The 22,982-nt window shown below is 41.0% G+C and overlaps 1 protein-coding gene and 1 pseudogene across 6 annotated transcripts in view; one reads left to right on the forward strand and one right to left on the reverse strand.

Annotated features, from left to right (window-relative positions):
* MACROD2 (mono-ADP ribosylhydrolase 2) overlaps nucleotides 1–22,982 on the reverse strand; it is a 2,106,139-nt gene that overhangs the window by 397,757 nt on the left and 1,685,400 nt on the right. The window lies entirely within an intron of this gene.
* Nucleotides 21,391–21,751, forward strand: LOC111546430 (annotated as a pseudogene).

Raw genomic sequence — 22,982 nt, forward strand, 5'->3', positions numbered from 1 at the left:
TTTCAATATACCTGCTCCGACTAGATTGCTTCTTTGTAAACTAATGTGCATATGTAAGAGGGAGACAGCCCAGCTACCAGGGCACTGAGAGCACTGGCATAAGGAAATGAGGAAAGTCTGGAAGGCGAGACAGTGAAATTTAAAGGAAAGCTTCCAATAAGCCCAGCTGGCGGGTAAGCTGTGGGATGGCAGACGAGGCAGCAGAGGCCCTTGTATGGTTGTCAGCCTGGCAGGACAGCCCACCCAGGTCTGTTTGTTGGTGGGACTCAGAAACCTCCTGAAAAAGAACCATCATAAGAGGAGAGAATAGAGTCGCCCAGGCTTCGTGAAAAGGAAACAGGCCAGAGTTTGAGGAAGAGAGCAGTTCCCAGCACAGTGTCATGTCTGTCCTTCAAGGATAATTTGCAGGTCCCTTGAACAGAAGCTGAGGATGGGGGAGAGCCTGTAAGAAAGAGTGAAGGGATGATAAAACAAGAGAGGCCGCATGACTATGTTCTCTGCACAGGCAGGGCTGCCTCATAGTTTGTGTAATGGCAGATAGAACCACAGCAGTGGGGAGCCTCTGGATTTGCTATGGCAGTGGGACATGTGCACAGGGCTGGAGACACTGCCAATATCCTCCCAAGAGCAGAGGGGCCATCCAAGCATCACACTTGGCCCCTCTGGCCTCTCCCCAACTCTTGTCACTCTGCATCTGTACGTGGGTCTCAGTCTTTGTCTCAGTCTCCATCACCATCTCTCTCTCTAGCCTCTCTCCTTTACCTTTATTTCCCCCTCACTGTCTCACTCCTTCACTATTTCTCATTTCATCTGTATGTGTCTTATTCTAGCATGTGTTCTCTCTTCCTCACCATCTCTTTTTCTTTTTTCCTGTTTTTCTCTCTCCTTTCCTCACATCTCTTTTTTCTCTTATCATTTCTCTCTATATATCCCTTTTTTTCTCTCTACCTCTATACTTCTGTCTCAATTTTTCTCTCACCTTCTCTCTCTCACCCCCTTTGTCTCTTCTTCTCTCTCACCCCCTTTGTCTCTCCTTCTTTCATCCCCTTTCTCTTTTTCTCTCTCTCACCCCCTCTCTTTCATCACCTCTCTCTCCTTCTCTCCTTCTCTCCCTGTCTTCTCTTCTCTCCTTTCTCCTACATCTCTCTCGTCTGTCTCGCCTCTCCCCTTCTCCCTCTTTCCTCTCCCCTCTCTCCTCTTCTTCTCTATTTCTTTCCTTTTCTCTTTCCCTCCACTCTCTTTTCTCATGGTCTATCTCCCAAACCCATCAGTGGTAGGAAAGAGCCTTGAGGACCCACTGGACAAACATGGCTGAAGGCCAGGAGGGACATCACCTCTTGGGGATCACTGTCAGAAAAGGGGTTCAGGGCTGGAGAGACACCCAAAAGCCAGCTCTGGCTGGTCTACTATGAACAGGAACTACCTGCCTGAAGTCCTAGATCTGTGCCTGGCTCTGCACGGGTGGCCACAGCAGCTTCTCCGTAACATCTTCACAAATGGCTCCATCAGGGCCAGAGTTTTCCTGCACTACAGTGGGGCCTAAGGAGAGCAGGGAGTAGGAACTCCTGGGCAGTCTCAAGATAAGGATGACCTCGAATTTCAGAGAAAAGATTCTGACATATTTTCCACTAACTGCCTTCTCATGGAGCCTCAGAATTGTACAGGACTAAGCGATGCAGGTCATGAGCAGCTCTGGTTATGAATTCTTCAGTCTGTCTCTAACCCTCCCTACCATTTCATTTTCATCAGAAATATTTTCCTGGCATATAATTCAAATCCCTATCAGATTTGATCTTTACTGTATTTTTCATTATTTATTCAGCTCTGCATCAGTTCCTCTGCTGTGGGTGATCTCCTTTGAAGTGAAGTCTTCTTAGAAATGACTCTTTTGTACCAGTGTTCCTGCCACTGTGCCCAGGATTGATCTACAATGCAGCCTGAAATAAGCTCTGAACCTGCTGCTGCTGTCTCTGTTAAATTCCAAATGTCCTTCACCAGCACCTTCCAGAAAGCATTTATCGGGAGCCTTTTAGGAAACAGAAATGACACACCCCAACTGCTAAGATCATAGGCCAGCTGTCTACTCACACCCTGCGGACCTGAGTGTTTCAACTCCATTCCGGATGGAGTCAAAAATTTCCAAATAATCATAAAAATGTCCTTCTCAGTGGCCTGTAATTCATATGCTCTTTATCAACTCTTGAACCATGAAAAGTTAACCACCTGGCCCCTTTGTCCCAATCAGCATGCTATTCTCTCCTACATAATTATTAACTCTTAAGTAGAATTCTGATTTTATAATACTCTACTATCATATCAATTCAACAGCACTGGCCATGGTGGTTATTGTTTGTAATCTGGATTTGTCAAAAGAAGAATCCAGGAACTTAATTAAGTTCCTAGAGGCCACTCAGCAAGTCAATACCCAAGACAAAGGCAGGCTGGTGCCCACAGTCCTGAGGCTCACTGCCTCCCTCCAGGAGGACTATTGCTCTTGTCTAATGACTTGCAGTTCTTTTCTGACACATTCAGACTCGCAGCCTATAACAATCACCTGTTAATATTGCTAGCCTTTTAAAAAGAAGCCATTTATTTATCATTCCAAGCCTTGTACACTTACATTTAGTATGGTTGAGTAAGTGGTGTACCCTGCTAGAATAACAAAACAAAACAAAAATACACAACACTGATTTCCATTTCTGTTGAGATATTTTTTATTTCTCCCTCTCCTGGAAAGAACAGAGATGCACAGAGGTCTGGTGAGAGGGCAAAGGGGGAGGAACAGAGCCTGAGGTTGCCATGTTTCCAAGTGGAATGCAGCTCCATTTCCCTAATACTGAGGGTTTCTTCATGTCGGAGCCAAATTCCTTGTGTTTGTTTTGCAGCCAGGTGGCATGGAATAATGCACGGCTCTTTCCAAGAGAGCTCAGTTAGAACACATGCTTTAACTCAATCAACACAAGCCTCAGAAAAAAAAAATATCTGGGCCTTCCTTCATTTTCTCTCACTAAAGGAGTTTATAGCCCACAGCATGGCCTTTAATTAAATTTGGACATCACACACCCAACAGGGAAACAACCAAAGTAAGCCAGTCTTTATATAAACGTCAGTTACTTATTAGGCAAAAGCAGAAAGACAAGCAATATTTATTTTCTGGTTTAGGGCTTAAAATAATGAATGAGATTCAGGACTGATGTTGAGATTAAAAACTCACTCATCTGTATGTGACAGTCATGGAAGAGGGGTTGCCATGGTATCAGCCCAGAACTGCGGCTCCCCAGTCCTTCATTATCCATGGAGAGATCGGAGACACAGAAGGTACTGATCCCTAACTGGACCTGGGCCCAGGGTCTCCCTTCTTTTCTTGAACATCCTCCAATGTTGTGGGCCTGTCTTATGTCCATGTTCTCAAATATAGAGCAGCTACTTGAACATTTTGCAATGCATGCCTTGAGAAATATTTAGATACTCAAAGACTGAGAAAGCCAGTCTGAAACAACCCTTTGGCTGGACCAAACGGTGTTGAAAATTTGTTACAGGGTCCCCTGGGTTCTCCTAGTTCTTAAGATATTCAAGCATCTGAGTGCAGAATCCATTTGCAACTTTCTCCAGTTGAACTGTTTGGGAGCTCCGAGGTCAATCACCACATAGCCAATAGGAATAAGCAGCTCAATTCACTTTACATGAGTTGAATGATTTGATTTCACACTTACCCCTATGAGAGAGACACTGTTCTTTCCCCTATTTTACAGATGGGAAAACTGAAGTACAGAATTAATATAATACAGCAAGTAAATATCAGGACTAGGATGTATGTCTAAGCTGGTTCCCTCCAGAGCCATGGCTTCAACCCATGGTGTCCCTGAGCTCCAGTCAATGAGTTAGAAAGGAAATCTGCAGCCCTTTGTGGGGAGCATCCTATAAACTTCAGGGATGAGAGACATCGTCACACTCTTTTATGGAGCTGAATCTTATCTGCAGCATTCCTTTTTAACTGTCAGCACACCATTGCACAAAACACCTTCAGCAGTGAAGTGGCTTCTTGGAGTAGCTGTGTTTGTCCCAGGCAGTTCTTGGAAAAAAAACTCCTTACTTCTCTGTAACTTCCATTCATTAGTTTTAGTTCTTAGCCTGCATCTCTCCCAGGTGACAGCTCATCCCCTCCTGCTTGGCCCCCAGTGTCATACCTTCTCAGGCAACACATCCCCCTTCTCTCACCTGTGCATCATAGGACCCCTGTATTAAGTCTTCCTGCAGGCTGATCACAGCCCCAATTACTGCTGGGAAGGGCAGTGCTCTCAGCCCAGGTAACTGAGTCTTTGTTGACAATAGAAATAATAGAGCACTTTCTGCCCTATCACCCTCCTACTTTTGTTTTAACTAGGTCATGAAATGCTAAAAAACCCAGCTAATGATGCACTTCGTCTTTTCAGGGCTTGCTTCAGTCCCTGAAAGATTTGACTATACAAACACTGTGATATACATACAAACAAGATCAAGGGGATCTGAAACATGAAACCCAACCCATTAACTGCCCCCTACAGGGTTAAGATGATGCATAAAAAATAATGGATGAACAAACTGAATGGGCTAAAGAATCACATTACCTCCTGAGACTAGATTCTACATCTATGCATCCCAAGTATTACTACGGAGGTGGAAGCTGATATGGACTTGCTTCAATGATGCAGCTATTCCAATCTCAAGGGTGCACATATTCTATCTGGTTCTTCTAGAATGTGTTCTTTTAAGTCAGTGACATTATAGACCTCAAGCCCTTGAGGATACAAAAATCTCCTTCCCGTAGGGTTTTCTAAAACTTTGAATAGAATTTAGAAAACCATAAGCCCTTGGGGATTTCCAAATAGCCCTAGCCCTAGGGGATTTCTTTTCTCTCTCTCTCTTTTTCCTCTTTCTTTCTTTCTTTCTTTCTTTCTTTCTTTCTTTCTTTCTTTCTTTCTTTCTTTCTTTTCTTTTCTTTTCTTTTCTTTTCTTCTTTCCTTCTCTCTCTCTCTCTCTCTCTCTTTTTTAGAGGGAGTCTCGCTCTGTCACCTAGGCTGGAGTGCAGTGGCACAATCTCAGCTCACTGCAACCTCCACCTCCTGGGCTCAAGCAATTCTCCTGCCTCAGCCTCCTGACCAGTTGGGATTACAGGCATGCACCACCACGTCCAGCTAATTTTTGTATTTTTAGTAGAGACAGGGTTTTGCCATGTTGGTCAGGCTGGTCTCAAACTCCTGACTTCAGATGATCCGCCCGCCTCAGCCTCCCAAAGTGCTGGGATTACAGGTGTGAGCCACCGCACCTGGCTGCCCTTGGGGATTTCTAAAATGTGGGGTTAAAAAAAAATAATTTCAACTTCTATTTTAGGATCAGGAGGTACATGCACAGGTTTATTACATGAGTATATTGCATGATGCTGAGGTTTAGGGTACAGGTGATCCCATCAGTTGTGAGCACAGTACCCAATAGATTTTTAACCCTCACTCCCCTCCCTCCCTCTGCCCACCTTCTAGTAGCCTCAGTGTCTATTGTTGCATCTTTATGTCCAAGAGTACCCAATGTTTAGCTCCCACTTATAGGCGAGAACATACGCTATTTGGTTTTCTGTTCCTGTGCTAATTTGCCTAGGATAATGGCCTCTGGCTGCATCCATGTTGCTGCAAAGGACACGATTTCATTCTTTTTAAAAATTGAAAATAGAAATGGACACATTACAGTTTCTGCCCTTTGTGTGCTAGCTTTGCAAACAGATGGACCCAAACTCAAACACTGGTTTTTGCCATTCGTTAGCTTTATGAGCTTGTACAAGTTACTCAGTCTCACTGAGCCTCAATTTGTCTGGCATTTAATAGATATTCAATAAACTATAACTCTTCATTTCTCTGGTTATTACTGTTTTCATATCAGTCAAAGTTGATTGCAGGAAACAGAAACCTGGTATTTCATGTAGAATGGGATTGAATGCAGTAGATTAGCTGGCTGCAAAATTCCTAGACAGCATGGTAGATCAGCAGTCAGGAGGCTCACTCTGAACGAATTAGTACAGGGACATAAAACTGCAGCTGCTGTAAGCAGAGGTCAGGAAGGCATTGCTATTGCTGCCACAACTGCTTCTAAACACCTACAAGGCCAAGTCTGACAGCCACCTGAAAATACTCATTTCTGCAGCCATCCTCACCAACAGGAATAGCAACAAGAAGATGACCTTTGTCTTAACTTTAGTGACATCCAAATCTCATTCAAGTGCATCTAATTGTCAGAACATCATTTACATCTAGAACCCTAGCTGCAAAGGAGTCAGGAAAGTTGATTTTCAACCCTCAAGCCCCTGTGGCACAGTAAGACACATTGAAAAAGGTGGAAATGGATGCTGAGTGATAATTAACAATATCCAACACATTACTCCTGGCTGCCATCTCTACCACCAATAGAATGTGGCCTTAGTACCACTGCCACAGCCATGAGGATGGTCTGGCACAGAGTTTGTGGCAATTTTCATCCCCATAAGGTAAGTAACGTGAGTTTCTGGTACTGCAGCCTATAACAGTTTACAGACATTTTCTTTGTTTGAAATTAGGCCACATGGGATCAGATGCGTGACCTTTTCTGTTTAACATCCTAATGTGAACAACAGAGTTTATCAGCCCTGGGTAGAGAGTCACATGCAGAATTGAAACAAACACATGTGATCAGACTGGAACAGTTTTATGAACAATAAAGACATTTCTGATTAAATAAATTGCTCAGCGCTCAAATCACCATTCAAACAGGAAATTGACTCTTACATCTGTTCTTTATAATAAGCATATGGAAACATACCCTATGAACTTCCAATTATCCACTCCAAGAATACATGATGTCAAATGGGTGGATTACAGATACATCAGAACCACAAATGATTCAAAGTACCATTTTATTCTCTTCTCTGAGTGTCCAAAGAACTAAGAAACCCATGAGTGTCATTTTACCTGTATGCTCATTGTTTGCTCTCTCTGCTCCTTGATTAGCATGAAAAACAATCGATCAATGATAGGCAACCAGAGAGGAAAAAACACAGTAGATACTATGGTGGGGAAAGATGAAGAATATGTGTTCATGGTATATAGACAAACTAAAGAGGCATAAACAGATGAAGTGAAACTTTTGAGTTCAAAAAACCAAATTGACAGGAGCAGTATCAGGGAAGTCTAACTCATCAGAGATGCAAAAGAGGTTGCATCATCAGAGATGCAAAAGAAGTTGAATTTTTTCTTACAATAGATTCATACAAAACCATTTACAGAGTAAACACTCCTCAAACATTTGTATGTCGACAAACATCTAATTGTAGTTTGCTACACAAAGCCATACAAAATAAACATTCATTTAAAATACTATTAACTTAATTATGGTAATAGATTCAATGTGTAAACCCAGAAAATTATGGGCTGGTGATATTAGGTTGTTCAATTTTAAAATAATATGTTGATTATTAATAGCAACACAGTCCTAGTAATAACCAGGTCATGACAGTGAAACGGTAAATACACATGAAGTATTCAGAAAAAAAAATTCACAGATGCTTCTATTATGGCAAATAAGGGTTGTCATGGGTAAAACAGCCCTACCTCTCTAAAAATGAATTAATCAAAACACTTATCCTGAATGGCATTTTCTAGTTCTGGGAATAAATTTGTTACTTCTCACTTGTCACACTAATGAAGTCCCATTGTAAGATTTAAGAGCAACAGCTCATCTGGCATTGTTATTTATATCTCCATTGGAAAGTAGCTGTTTTCTTTAGTACCGTAAGGTCCAGTTTTGAGAATACAGCAAATTGAGTTAAATAGTGACTCTTGTTGTTGTCTCATTATTTTTTCCCTTTAAATATAATTTTGAAATTAAAAAAAAAAAAAAAAACTAGTCCTCTTTATTTCAATGGATTCATACTTACCCAAATGAGAGAAGAATAAATTACACAAGTGCAATGTCCATGTGTAAAAAAACATCAATGAGATACATATGTGTTATAAACCACACAGTAAATTGAAAGGAAGGCAGGTGGTTAAGTCACTCTAGTCTTCACAATCTATAACTCAGTTAAACAATGAAAGGCAAAGTTGTAGCTGCCTCTGTAGGAAGTAAGTAGGTAGGTATAACATGGGGAGATGAACAGATAGAAGGAAGGAAGGAAGGAGGGAAGGAAGGAAGAAAGAAGGGAAGGAAAGAAGGGTGGAAGACAGGAAGAGAGTAGAAAAGGAAGGAAAGAATTAGGGAAAGAGAGAAGGAAGAAGGAGGGGAGCAGGGGAGGAGGAAGGAAAAAGGAAAGTAGGCAGGCAAGACAAACAAATAATTGTGTTGTTTTTACATTAGGCTATTACTAAGACAGACCCCATTCTAAGATGCTGGTTATTCCCATGAAACCTCATGTCCATCGGCGTGTTCCACTGCACTAATGAATATGAAGTGTATGTTCATCTATTGATCTGAATTAAGTCCTACGACCAGAATTTAGTGTCATTAATGATCTCTTTAATGAATGCAGGCAGAAACCATTAGCAAATGATGATTTCTTTTTTTCATCTTGGAAAGATTATTTTAAATCCAAACACATTCTTCCAACTCTGTTTTAACCACCAAGAGATATATTTTACAACATAGAAAATCCCTTATGATAGAGCTCTTTCCTACATCCCATTCTTCCTCTGGCCCTCAAAGTTTCAGATACACTGATCATTTGTTATTTTATATCTGGAAATTCCACTGTAAGGTATTTCCTGGTCCTATCTCTTTTTCTGTACTTTTTACTACTTTGGGACAGCTTTTGATTTTGTATATATCACAATGTTTTGTATTTAACTGAGTTGTAATTTCATTGCATTTCTCTGCCCATGTAACTGACCCCCTTCACCACTAAACTTGTGAGTTCCTCAGGGGTAGGCACATATTTTATATTTTGTTTGCATTACTAAAGCATAGCATATGGCTTTATACACAGTATGTGCTCAGTAAATGTTTACAATAAACTGAATTGACACAGTCATTTATTTTTCATTTGACCATTTTAAAAGACTGTCTTCAGAATAAGCCAAGACTCTTTTTGTTTATTTAATTTTAATTTAATTTAATTTAATTTAATTTTATTTTTGAGTTGGAGTTTCGCTCAAACTCAGTCAAGGTCAAATTTCGTTTTGTTGCCCAGGCTGGAGTGCAATGGCACGATCTCGGCTCAGTGTAACCTCCACCTCCCAGGCTCAAGTGATTCTCCTGCCTCAGCCTCCCTAGTAGCTGGGATTACAGGTGCCTGCCACCACACCCAGCTAACTTTTTGTATTTTTAGTAGAGATAGGGTTTCCCTATGTTGGCCAGGCTGGTCTCAAACTCCTAACCTCAGGCAATCCACCTTCCTCATCCTCCCAAAGTGCTGGAATTACAGGCGTAAGCCACCGTGCCCGGCTGACTGTTTTTAAAATCCTCATGTCCAGATCACCCTCTAGACCAATGAAAGCAAAATGTCTGCAGGTAGGAGCTGGACATCAGTATTTTTTAGAGCTCTCCAAGTGTTTCCAAGGTGCAACAAAATCTGGAAACCAGCGCCCTACAGCGTTTTCTAGCCACTCTTGGTGCTTTGTGTCAGCAGAGTAGAAGGGACATTCCCCTGTCCAAGGCCTGACCCTCCAGACATGCACCAAATGCAGAAAAAGTACTGTAATGGTTCAAGAAAGAGGAATTTAACATTCCTTCTCCCCACCTCCAGTTCCTACCAAATGCTTCACTCCTGGGCTTTGGACAATATTTTCATTTATTTTCCCACAATGGCTTTTAAAATATATCTCTGGGGGGTTAAAACAGAGTTGGAAGAATGTGTTTGGATTTAAAATAATCTTTCCAAGATGAAAAAAAAAAATCATCATTTGATAATGGTTTCTGCCTGAGTTCATTAAAGAGATCACTGTGACACTAAATTCTAATCCTACGACTTAATTCAGATCAAGAGCTGAACATACACTTCATATTCATTAGTCCAGGGGAACAAGCAGATGGGCATGTTTTACTGAAGTGTCTCATCAGAACATATTTAAGGAGCTGAAAGAGACTGTGCTGTCCTTCTACCAGAACTTGGCAGTATCCCTCTCCCCTCCCGCGTATGGATGAAGATGTCTCCGCGAGTATGTCCCTCACATTTGGTTAGTTTGGGACTCTTAATACGGCAAATCAGAGTTTGGCTTAAAGTACAGTTTTACAAAATAAACTAATTTTTAGTTATGTATTCAGAAAGGCAGACCTTCCTATAAATATTCCTTTATGTGGAATTTGCAATCCTATCTACAATGATCTGTTAAGCAGATGCCTCTGTGTGCAACAGATGAAGCTAACCTGGGGTAAACTTAAAGTTCTGTTGGAATAGATTTTGTGGTCCCCTCTTTAAACTCCCTGCCCCAGTTTGGATCTTCCAGCTCAGTTGGAGGTTTCACACCAAGGCTGAGAAAAAATCTGTAAGAGAAAAAACAAATTGCATTCTGTCCCTGAGGTGAGAACTTAGCGAGGGTAATTCACAAAGAGCTAGGAAAAGACCACCCTCTCCCTTGCATTTTGTGCATGGCCAAAGGGCACTACATCTACATTTGCTGTTGATGATTTTCGTGAACATTAAACTCACATGCAGAATTTATTCTCCATTCCCCATTAGGAGAGTTATGCAACCTGAATCCTTAATGGACTTAATCAGCAGGATAACATGACATTTCTCCCATCCTATGCTAAGTACAAGGCAGAATACAAAGACGTATTAGAGACATCTCTGCCCTTGAGGATTGTATAATCTAGTTGGAGAGATGAGAGGGTCACAAAAAGTACTATAATGTATGACATGTCTACTAAAGGGACTGCTCAAGTCAAGGCTCATTTGTTTGTAAGGAAGAGAAACACTCAAAATTGCTCAAGTTCAGATGCAGAACATTTTTGTAGAAAGCCCAATGAAAGTTAAACTACCAGCTTCCTAGAAAGGCAAATGCAGAGAGCACAGAAGTCTTGTCTTATCTCTGGCGGTATCATCTTGCCTGCTTTATTTATCCTCTCTTGTCTGGCTTCCTCTGCATCTGCTCTGAAGATCACTATATGTCAAACTTTCTAGAAGATACCTCACATACACTAACTCAGTTAATTTCATACTTGAAAATACCTTAAAGAAGCAGATACTACTATCTCTTCTATCATCATCATCAAAAGCAGGACCAGAAGCATTATGGGCTGGACAGTGTGCTAAGTGACTTCCTTATGTTATCTAGCCTTATCACAGGCCTGGGAAGAAAGAGAATGAGAAGGGAAAAAAATGAAAGAGCAGAGAGTAGGAGATTTTATAGAAGAAAATATTTGACCGTTCCCACATTACTAAATTACTTCAAAGCCTTCATTCCTCTGGGTCCTGTGTAGACATGGTTCTTTCAATTTTGCGATTTAGGAAAACATCTTCTGCTCCATCCATATCTGCATGTACAGATCATTTTCTCTTTCACTTCCTGGCAGCTGAGCCCAAATTTACTCTTAAGTCTCTTAGAAAGGAAACATATTGGATGGGGTTGACTTAAATCTGAAAATCCTCAAAATATCCAAAATTCAACAAGTTTTCACCTGAAAGTATATTTTCCACATGTAATGCACTGTGATGGATGTTGATACTATTATTTCTACATAAGAACACATACAGCAAAACGAAGTGAATGTTATTTGGCTGAAAGATGTGGAAAAAGTACTGATTAAATGTCAGGAGAGGTTATTTGAATGGAAGGTCCATTTGAACCATTTCTATAAAGCTTCAGTAGAATTTTTATAAGATAAGAAAAGACTTAAATGGAAGAATCAAACAGGCGTCTTTCATAATCTGTTGGGAAGGCATAAAGAGTTGGTTAAGCAGAGAATGATGGAGTGGGAGAGAGACGCCCTCTCTCTGATCTGGGGTCAATCTACATCAAAACAGTCCTTTCAGCAAAGCTAAAATGGCTAAAATTAACAAGATCTGATATTACCAGTGGATGTGGAACAACTGAAATTCTCATACACTGCTGACAAGAGTGTAAATTTGTAAAAACAGTATAGAAAATAGTTAAAGCTAACAGAAGCATATCCTGCGACTCAGCAATTCTACCGCTAAGAATGTAACTCAACAGAAATGTGAACATATTTCACCCAATATACAAGAGTATGAATACAAGAGTATTCATACTAGCCCTATTCATTATAGCTCAAACTGGGAATGACCCAAATGTCCATTAGTAGTAGAATGAATGTTTAAAATGCAGTATATTTACATAACGTGATACTATACTGCATTGAAAAGGAATGAAGTACAACTGCATGTAACAACATGGATGACTTTCACAACCACAGTGTTGAGTCAAAGAAACCAATACATACCATATGATTTCATTTACATAAAGTCCCAAAACAGGCAAAAATAATCCACTGACTGCCTGAGACCCTGTTGCTGAAGATGTCACATGCAGGGCTCTGGTCTTCATTCCAGCTGAACCCAGACTTTCAGTCATCCCCACCAATGTGCCAGACCTGGGAATGAAGTTGTCTTGCTCCTTCTAGACCATCCCATCTGCCAGCTGAATGGCACTGAGTGTTGTTTGTCCATGTCTTGTATAATAGACTTCCCCAGCCAAGCCTGTCAAAGTTTCTAATAGACAAAATCATGGACTGCAACAAAATGGTGATTGTGTTAAGCCACTAGGTCTTGGGTAGTCTATTATGTACCAATGCATAACTGAAACACCTCTCAATCTATCAGGGTTGAAACCTCCTTGTTTTCTCACACTCATCCTGTTCCCTCCATACAATTAGAGAAGAGCTGCCTGTAGTTAAGAACATGAGCAATAGAGCCAGACATCCTGGGTTCAGAGTCCCACTTAGCAGATTGCTAGCAATATGGCCTCAGCTAATTATTCAAGAGCTCTAAATCTGTTTGCTCATATGAAAATGTGGACAAAGGCTGACCTATTTATTTGGTTGATGTGAGGCTTAAATGTATATGTAAATAAAGGTCTAGTATCTAAAGAATTAGGAAATTAAAGAATTGTATTTTTTGATTAATGCTTAGTGTTTTGAAAGCAAACAATAAATAAAACCCATTAATCAATCAGCCCTGTAGGTTATTTCCTTACCATCTCCCTCCCATATAGATACTTCTTTCCATTTCTGCTACCACCACCTAGTTAAATGACTCAGGATAAGTTTCTGCATTGACCTTCAAATTCTTCTTCCCAACTTCTGCTCTTTCCTTGGCATGACATGTCTCACAGTGTTACTAAAACTGACTTTGCAAAAATTATAACAGTGAGAAAATTACGGCAGCACAAGTCTGATTTAACCCCCCATCTTGCCTTTCCCTTAATCATTCCTGGTCTTAGGCTAAGCTAACTTTAGTTTATAGTTTACATGGTAATAGGCTTTCCCCAAAACTCAACCACCTTTGTAAAGCTAATGAAAACGCCATCAGGCTAGGGGAAGTGGAGGAACCTGAATTCTGCTAAGGCATAGACTGGTCACATGCTCTATCCTACAGATAACATCACTATTGTAGACTGGCCTGTTGAGATATCTTTCCAGGTTTTTTGCAGGTCTGATACCCATGGCTCCACCTGGCCCCCACCAACCTTGCTCTTGCTTCTGTGGCCCCACCCAGAAGCAGGTCATGAGTTCATCTCTGCCCCAGCCAATCAGCAGCAAGCACCCATTTTAGCCACACCCACCCCCTTCCCCAAACTGCCTTTGAAAAATCCCTGACCTACAAGCCTTCCAGAAGATTGATTTGAGTAGTAACTAGGTCTCCTGTATGGCATGGCCAGCCTCACGTCAATTAAACTCTTTCTTTACCACAATGCTGTGGTCTTTATTTGTGCAGTGGGGCAGGAAGAACTGGTTGGGTGGTCACGTTACCATACTAATCTTCCTAAAACAAAACAAACAAAACTTAAAACTCAGCATATTTAAGGCCTTCTAGAGGATGATCCCTGCTTTTTTTTTTTTTTTTTTTTTTTTGGTAATCTTTTCTGTTATCTCTTCCCTGCTGGTACCGTAGGTTTCCATTTAAAAGAATGACTCTGCTTCCCTGAACATGATCCAAATCACTGTTCACAAACTTGTAACTGTCCTAAATGCCTTTTCACACATCTCTAGCTATTGAAATCCTATTTACCCCAAAAGAGTATTTCAAATCTCAGCCTATCAACTAACACTTTGCTAATTCTGTGTTTCCTTGTTTCTCTGTTAGCATCTCTCTCTCTTCTTCTCTCTTTCATGACTCTCCCTCATGCTTTAAAATTCCACAGCAATAAATCTAAATCTCCTTTGTGACAATGGCCTCAACTATCCACATATTACAGTCATTTGCAGTTTTTTTTGGGGGGGTGGGGTATAGAGTCTTGTTCTGTTGCCCAGGCTGGAGTGCAGTGGCACAATCTCAGCTCACTGCAACCTCCATCTCCTGGGTTCAAGAGATTCTCCTACCTCAGCCTCCTGAGTAGCTGGGACTACAGGCATGCACCACTAAGCCTGGCTAATTTTTGTATTTTTAGTAGAAACAGGGTTTCACCATGTTGGCCAAGCTGGTCTGAAACTCCTGACCTCAAGTGATCTGCCCACCTCAGCATCCCAAAGTACTGGCATTACAGGCATGAGCCAGCACGCCCAGCCCATTTGCAGTTTTCTAAATCTCCATAACATAACATAAACCTTTTAGCTCTAGCCTAACGCTTTGCACCTAGTGGACATTTAATAAGTATTTGTTGAATTGTACCAAAAGGCTAGAATGAGCTGAATTTACTGGCAAAAAAGGCAGGACCTTGTCAAGAGTTTGCACGTCAAACAAAATTTCTGTGTGTCTAATCCATTTTGAAAACTATTTGCATCTCAACTGATGAGAAATGAATTCTATTTTTAAAAACCTCTAAGAAAAGACATTTTACTGCTTCTTTCAGTAACATATCCCAGTGTGTAATAAGCTCTAATGTCAGAATAATCTCATTTCTTTCTAACCTAAATCCTTCATGTTGCAGACTGAGCTATTTCTTCTGGATGTTTCCAAGTGAAGATAAAGAAATGATGCAGTGTTCACTTAGAAATTTCTGCCAATCTTCCGTTGGCTATTAAGTTTTCCTTCCTTCATCTGTATGGTTAATGCAGGTGCAGAATATTATCACTATCACCACGCAACCTCACTCACTGGACTAAAGTGACTCGCCCAAGAGCAGATGCCTGACCCAAGTCGGGCTAATAAATCTTTTCCCCAGGATTTTCTGTTCCCTGGGATCATAAAAAGAGTTTGAGATATGTCTTTTTCTTTTTTTTTTTTATGTGGCCAAGGATATCTGATATAAATTTCAAAAGCTATCATCTGCCATGCTCAAAGTGGTAGGGAGAAGGGCAGACTGGAAGGAGAGAGAAGAAAGTTTGCATGTATTGCTGGAAAGTGAATCCATACAGAATCCAGGAACTTTGTTCCAATCATTCCCAAGACCCATGTGCAGCCTGGGTTTTCTAATTCCTTGCTGTTAAAGTCTTTTGTTGGAGTTCAAGAGCCACAAAGACACATTGTTAGACTTACTAGTTCTTGTATTTTTGTCGTTTGCAACTAAAATACCTTTTGCTAAGCCACTCTCTATCTCACCTGTGTTTTAATCAATCAACCAGCAAGTATTTACTCTTTCTATCATAATGGACATAAATGGTAGAAAAATGATGGCAAGCCATTTCTTATCTTTTTTATTTTCCAAGATAAATTAACTCAGTCTCCTTTACTGTTATAGAAATAGCTTTCCATGTCTTTACCCATTGCCACTGACCTTTCCATAGCCATCTTCATCTTTTCTTAACTCCCTAGAGCCGAACCCAGCATGCAGCAGGTATCTGAATACCACAGAGCATGTCACATTAATGGTCTTCCATAGTCCACATGTCCTGGGCTTACCATGTGAACCCCTTAGCTATGGGGCTTCCTCGTTTTATAGTCACTTGTGGTCTTCTCTACACTTGGATGCTTCTCTTTAGGAAAGAACGTTTGTCATTTTCTTCCTTTATTATCTGTTTTTGGCTTTGGACAAAATAGTGTAAGCCAATGTATAAAAGGTTCATTTCTTAGATTCAGCTACTGCTAACAGGAGCCTTTTGCTGACATTCCATATATTTAAACAGAAGGAAAAAGGGGTTTTATTTTATCCCTCACAAACTGCTACATATTGCAGTTAAAGTAAAAATATCACAAACTGCTAGATATAGAAAGAACTATACCAAAAAGACTTCTAGAAATAATTATAAGGTATTAAAAATTACTTATATCAATGAGACATAAGAACTAAATAATGGTGTGTAGGCTCCTGGGCTCTGTAGGGTTAGATTTCATATAGCTGTTATGTTTGGAAGAAAATAAGACTTAACCAGTGGTGCCCAATATTTAAAATGAAAGCCTATTATATAATATTGTCCTATGCCAGAAATCAGCAAACTTTCTCTGTAAAGGGTCAGAGAGAAAATGTTGTCGGCTTTGGAGAATGTTGTTTCCACCATAAGAACTCAAGTCTGTCATTGTTTGCCACTATTTGTCAGAAAGCAGCTGGAGACATTACATTTTAAAAATGGGCATGGCTGTGTTCCAATAAAACTTTACTTATAAAAACAGTTAGTGGGCCTAATTCAGTCTGTGGGCCCTAGCTTTCCAACCCCAGTCTGTACGTAATATCTTATATAGCATAGTTTTACTCACCATATGAAATGATGCCTAAAATGATGGGTGACGATAGGTTCTCTTGAAGTCCGGGGATTTATCTCCTGTGATGGTTAATATTAAGTGTCAAATTGATTGAATTGAAGGATGCAAGTATTATTTCTGGGTGTGCCTGTGAGGGTGTTGCTAGAGGAATTTAACATTTGAGTCAGTGGACTGGGAGAGGAAGACCCACCTTCAAAGTGGGTGGGCACCATCCAATCGGCTGCCAGCATGGCTAGAAAAGGCAGGCAGAAGGTGGAACGAGCAGGCTTGCTGAGTCTTCTGGCTCTCACCTTTCTCCTCTGCTGGATGCTTCCTGCCCTCAAACATCAGACTCCAGGTTCTTTGGGTTTTGGACCCTTGGACTTATACCACTGGTTTGCCAGGGGCTCTCAAGTCTTTGGCCACAGGCTGAAGGCTGCACTGTTGGCGTCCCTACTTTTGAGGTGTTGAGACTCAGACAGATCCACTACTGGCTTCCTTGTTCCTCAGCTTCCAGATGGCCTATCTGGAAGATCACTTTACGTTGTGATCGAGTGAGTCAATTCTCCTTAATAAACTCCCCTCATATATACATGTATCCATTAGTTTTGTCCCTCTAGAGAACCCTGACTAATACAATGCCTTTACCATAATTTCCATATAGTATTATTGAATACTACACATTATGTGTATATATCTATATATTTATCTAGAGATAGACAGTAGATAGATGATAGATAGATAGATAGGCAGGCAAAGAGATGATTGATAGGTAGGTAGGTAGGTAGATAGATAGATAGATAGATAGATAGATAGACAGACAGACAGGCAGGCAGATAATTTGCTAAACTTAGTTAAGCAAGATTTCTGAGTTGTGGTTTTACTGGACAAGAAGCTTGGGAATGGCAAAGCCCATAGCGTCCTCGTATCTGTGAATCTAGCTCCTTGCATAGGTCCTGGCTCATATAGGGGGATCTGTGCCTCTAAGAATGAATTTGTTCATGGCTTCCAGCTCCTCTCCCCATCCCCACTTTACAAACCTCCTCTCAGTCATCCATTTTCTTCTCACCAACAATGTGTTGAGCTCCAGCTAAGGCATTCCCAGAAAAGAAGTTACAGTCATTAACATATTCATTTATCAAATATTTGATGAGCATATAAGTTAGCACTGTCATGAGAGAAATTGGACATACTTGGTGAATATATTTTATTAAAATTATCTATGCCTATGATGTAAAAAATTTAGTGATTGCAATCTGGCTTTTGTATATAGTTTATATTAGATTGACTTCTAGTTATTTAAAAATAATTAGGAACAGTTTTGCTTCCAGACAGGTGCAAGTCATGTGAAAACATGCACACACATCCCCAAAACTTCTCTTCGGGTTACTCATAGTCCTAAAAATTATTCTCTGCTAGAATTTGACACCAAGACTGAAATGTAATATTTTTCCAGAATTAACACATTGATATCACTACAGTAGTTCCCTTATCTGTGAGGGGTATGTTCCAAGATCCCCAGTGGATATCTGAAACTAGGGATAGTACTGAACTCTTCATACACCATGCTTATTCCTATACATATATACCTACGATAAGATTTAATTTACATAAATTAGGCACAGTAAGAGATAAACAACAATTAATAATAAAATAGAACAATTATAACAATACACTGTAAGAAAAGTTATGTGAATGTGGTCCCTCTCTCTCAAAATACCTTACTGTACTGTGCTCACCCTTCTTCCTGTGATGTGCCAATGTGAGGAGATGAAGTGAGGTGGATGACGTACGCCTTGTGACATAAATGGGAAATTCCAGAAATAAACATATTATAAGCTTTAAATTGCACACTGTTCTGAGTAGTGTGATGAAATCCCAGGCCATCCTGCTCCCTAAGACGTGAATCATCCCCGTGTCCAGCATATCTACAATTTAGACGCTACCAGCGCTGTTAGTCATTCAGGGGCTGTCTTGGTTATCAGAGCCACTGTCATGGTATCGCGGCACTTGTGTTCAAGTCACCCTTATTTTACTTCATCATGGCTCTGAAGTGCAAGAGTAGTAATGCAATTTTTTGGACTCAACTTGACTGCAAGCAACTGAACTGCGAAAAGAAAAACCACAAATAAGGGGGCACTGCTGGATTTTATGGAAAAAGTCCACAAATATCTTGCATGTAAGAGATTGTTTCCTTGGAGAATGTCTTCTCCAACTTATTTGGAGAGAACTTGTTTCTCAATAATGGCAACGAGTTTGAAGTCATTTTTCATCAGAATAACAAGACTATACACCATTAGCCAAACTCAAAGCACCAAAGAGTATATTCTCAAACACTTTCAGAATGAAACAACTGTTCCATTCAAGACAGATGACAGCAATGCCTCACCCCATCCCTTGGTCCTTCCCTCTTCAGTGTGCACCCACCTGAGCCACCACTACCAGCCCCGGCACTGCCTTCTCACTGCACAGCCCACCCACAGTTAGTGCACATCTATCTTTACCTCCCAAATCTAAATCTATTCTTGATCTGTTTTTGAACAAATGTATCTAAAAATGGCATGAAGCTCTTGGGGCATCACTACAAAACCCAACTCAAGCCTGAGGTATCCATATAGACTTGAAGTGTCTAAACTACCCCTACACATTAAAGTATAATCTGCGTGGCTTGGTGGGGTATGTGCATCTTCTGGATAATATTATTTCCTTCTCTAATTTTCACTTAATCAATCCAAGGGGAGGGTAGAAGTCGTCTGTATCGGAGCTGTGAGTCCAAAACAGCACTATTTTAAAGACAAATTCCAAAGACGTCAGGTACATGAAAGGACCAGAACTCGCATTTACAACACCTTCCTCCAGATGCAGATTATTCTCTTTTGACTTTAAATAAGTCACTATAGTATTAAATCTGGAGAGAAATTAATTGTGTACCCCTTTTATATATTTTCTGCAATGATACTCTCAAACTGTTTAGAGGAAGTTTTTATATTTTTAAATAAATAATTCTTAATACATTTTGGGGAGAACAAATTCTTGCAATCTGCATGTCCTGAGCAAAGTTTTCTGGAAGAATTGATGAATTCTGAGAAAACCCTTGAGGCCACTCAAGCTGAAAAACTTTGTGCTATGGCTAGTTAGGAACTTAGGAATCTTAACTTATTTGAGGCCAACATGCAATGCTGATATTGTTCCAAGCAGGTGGGAAGAAATAATTTGAAATAGGGAGAAGAGACTTAGAATGAACAAATGCACATGACTCAATGAGAGCAAAGGGCAATGTGTTAAACTGTTCTACCCCAATCATGTGAATGCAGCCTAAAAGTTCAGCCCAACATCTACCTTGACTTTTAGAAGAGCATGAACAAAGTGACATCCCCAGGTATCCTCAGGAACTGCTTGTGACCCAGAACATTCCCTTCTGGGCCAGATGATGTTCCCCGCACTCCCAACCCCAGGCTCCCAGTTATCGCTGAGGAGTCCACAGCACCTTTTTTTCTGTGACCTTCTCTAAAGTCAAACCAATACCAACCATGTGTTCCCAGAATCCTGAAACTCATTTACTGCTTGATAACACATTTTCAGTTATTATTTCTACTCCTGATAGCACTGCCTTAGTTCTGTGTGAGTTTGCCCTGACTTTAAAGATGCCATCTAACTGACAATGATGTAAACAAACAAACAAACCAAAAAAACAGCTTGGTGACTTTAACAGCTTTTAGTCCACTTGGGTGGGTGATGACAGGGGCACCTCCGAGAAGGTGGGTCCTCTCTGGAAGTATCTCTAGGAACTACCATGTAAATTTAAATTTAGAAATAAATTGTATGATAAATAATTTATAATAAATTTAGAAATAAATTAAATTTAAATTATATAGTCTAAGTGCTTTGTCCACCTTCAACAAACTAATAACAATGTTAATAATAAGCAGCAGTCATTGCACATTGCACAGGTGTCTTTTTCATAGCTAACATATTGTTATCTCAGTTTATCCTATTACTGTTTGAGGTAGGAGCCATTACAATTCAGTCTGCAGACCAGGAGGCGAGGTGCAAGAGAGGTTAACTAACAAGATGTTGTCCTTGGCCCTTTTTTTTTTTCCTCCAGTGATGTAAATATCCAGCCTGGGTTTTTCTCTCTTGTGCTCCAGAAGCAAAGTGATCATCCCTTCTTTGATGCCCCCAGGCCCTGAGACTCATTATAACAAACCCCAACACAAACACATTCAGGAAAAAAAACCTCATTCTCTTCCACCCCACACTCATTCGTTCCTTCTTAACTCAGTGAATGGTACATAACCCACTTAGTTTCACAAGCTTGGCAACTGGGCCATATCCAAAGCACTGCCCTGACTTGTCCCCCATTTCCATGCAGTCACATATCTTCTGAGTGTCCTTCCGTTCCGGAGAACTGCTTGGATTCAGCCTCACCATCATTTCATCATTTCTTAGATCACAACGGCAGTCTCCTATTAGCTTCCCTGCCTCTGCCTCAGCTATCTGGAATGAAAATTTGTTTAGACCACCCCCTGCTTAAGATGATTGATGGGGAGTAACCCTATTGACAGGGCCAAAGCAGCATCACAGGATGTCCCGTTTCCCTTCCCCACCTCTCAGTTGATTGACTTTCTGGACCTCCTATACTCTATTGTCCCAGTCCCACAATGTCCCAAAAACTAAACGAGAACACTGTGGAGGAGACAGGCAAGAAGAAGCAGGAAATGCAGGAGAAAGAAGGTACTCTCCCTGAGAGAGTGGAGAAGCCAAAGCTAAAGGCCAAATATCCAAGCCTAGGACAAAGGCCTAGGGGCCCAGCTTCCTTATGAAGGGACTCCGGAAAGGGAAAAAGTACTTTGACTCAGGAGACTACAACATGGCCAAAGCCAAGTAGGAGAATAAGCAGCTGCCAAGTGCACAACCAGATAAGAACCTGATGACTGGTGACCACATCCCCACCACACAGGATCTGCCCCCAGAAAATCCTCACTCATCACCAGCAAGCCAGCGGGTGGCCAAGTTGAATGATCTTGTCCGGGGCTCTGCCAGATCCTGAGATGCTGAACCTCTGGGTCTGAAATCGCCATTGCAAAATTGTAACTGAGACAATGAAAGAGATCTGACTGAACCAACTCCATCTTGCCTCTAACCTCCAAGCTGTCTTTGTTCATTACTGGGTGTAGGCTGAACTAACTTTGGGAAGAACGTAGTTTATAGTTTATAGTTTCAAACAAAGACCACAGCAGCCCTTTCCCAAAACAAACCTCCTTCTTGCCTAGGGACTGGAATGCCTTTGTAGGACTAACAGATTAGCCACAAGATTAGAAATTATGGTTTAGGAGTCATGAAGCCTGAGGCTATAAGATTCTGACCCTCCCTAAATTTCTCCTAAGATCAGTGCTTGAGATAGTTTGCTTGGTGGATCAGCTGGCACCACTCAGATTGATAAGCTGGCTCATGTGATCTTGTGGCTCACTCTGGAACTGACTGACTCAGTGCAAGTGGACAGCTTCAGTTCCCTCTGGTTTTATCTCCGACCAACCAATCAGCACTCTTGACTCACTGGCCTTCCTCCACCCACCAAATTATCCTTAATATCTCTGATCCTGGAATGCTTGGGGAAAAGTGATTTGAATAATAAAACTCCTGTCTCCACACAGCCGGCTCTGAGAATTTTACTCTTTCTCTGTTGCAAGTCCCCTGTCTAGATAAATCAGCTCTGTCTAGGCAGAAGGTAAGGTGAACCCGTTGGGCAGTTACAGGTCCTGTGTTGGCTTCTGCCCCTCCCATCTTTTGCAGCCAGGGGTGAGGAGGTGGCTTGGGCATGAGGTAGAGAGGCAGAAGCCCCTGCCCATCAGTGTCCCAGCACATGGAGCCCCTAGGGCTAAGCACCAAGACCTTGAACATTTTTTGTTTTACCTTTTTTCTAAATAACAGTTGGGAGAAATCTCAATGAAATCTTGGGGGTCGGGTTGGGAGGGTGGGGTGAGAGATTTGGAGGAATATGAATTAGAGCTTGGAGTTGATAAAAACATTCCTGATGGTCCTCCTTAACCACGAAGCTGGTGTGGGATAAATATGAGAGGAGGAAGTGGAGTCGACTACAGATGAGATCTAGTTCAGCTTTGCAGATAACTGCCTTGTTTCCATGTGGCTGGAGACCTGGTGTGAGATTAAAGAAACTCAATCTGCATAGACAGATGCAAACAGCTCCTCTGGTTCTGCAGAGTTAGCTGAGAACACAATGTTAATTGTTCAG

Source organism: Piliocolobus tephrosceles, chromosome 20 (genome assembly GCF_002776525.5).
Source record: "Piliocolobus tephrosceles isolate RC106 chromosome 20, ASM277652v3, whole genome shotgun sequence".
NCBI classification, from domain to species: domain Eukaryota; kingdom Metazoa; phylum Chordata; class Mammalia; order Primates; family Cercopithecidae; genus Piliocolobus; species Piliocolobus tephrosceles.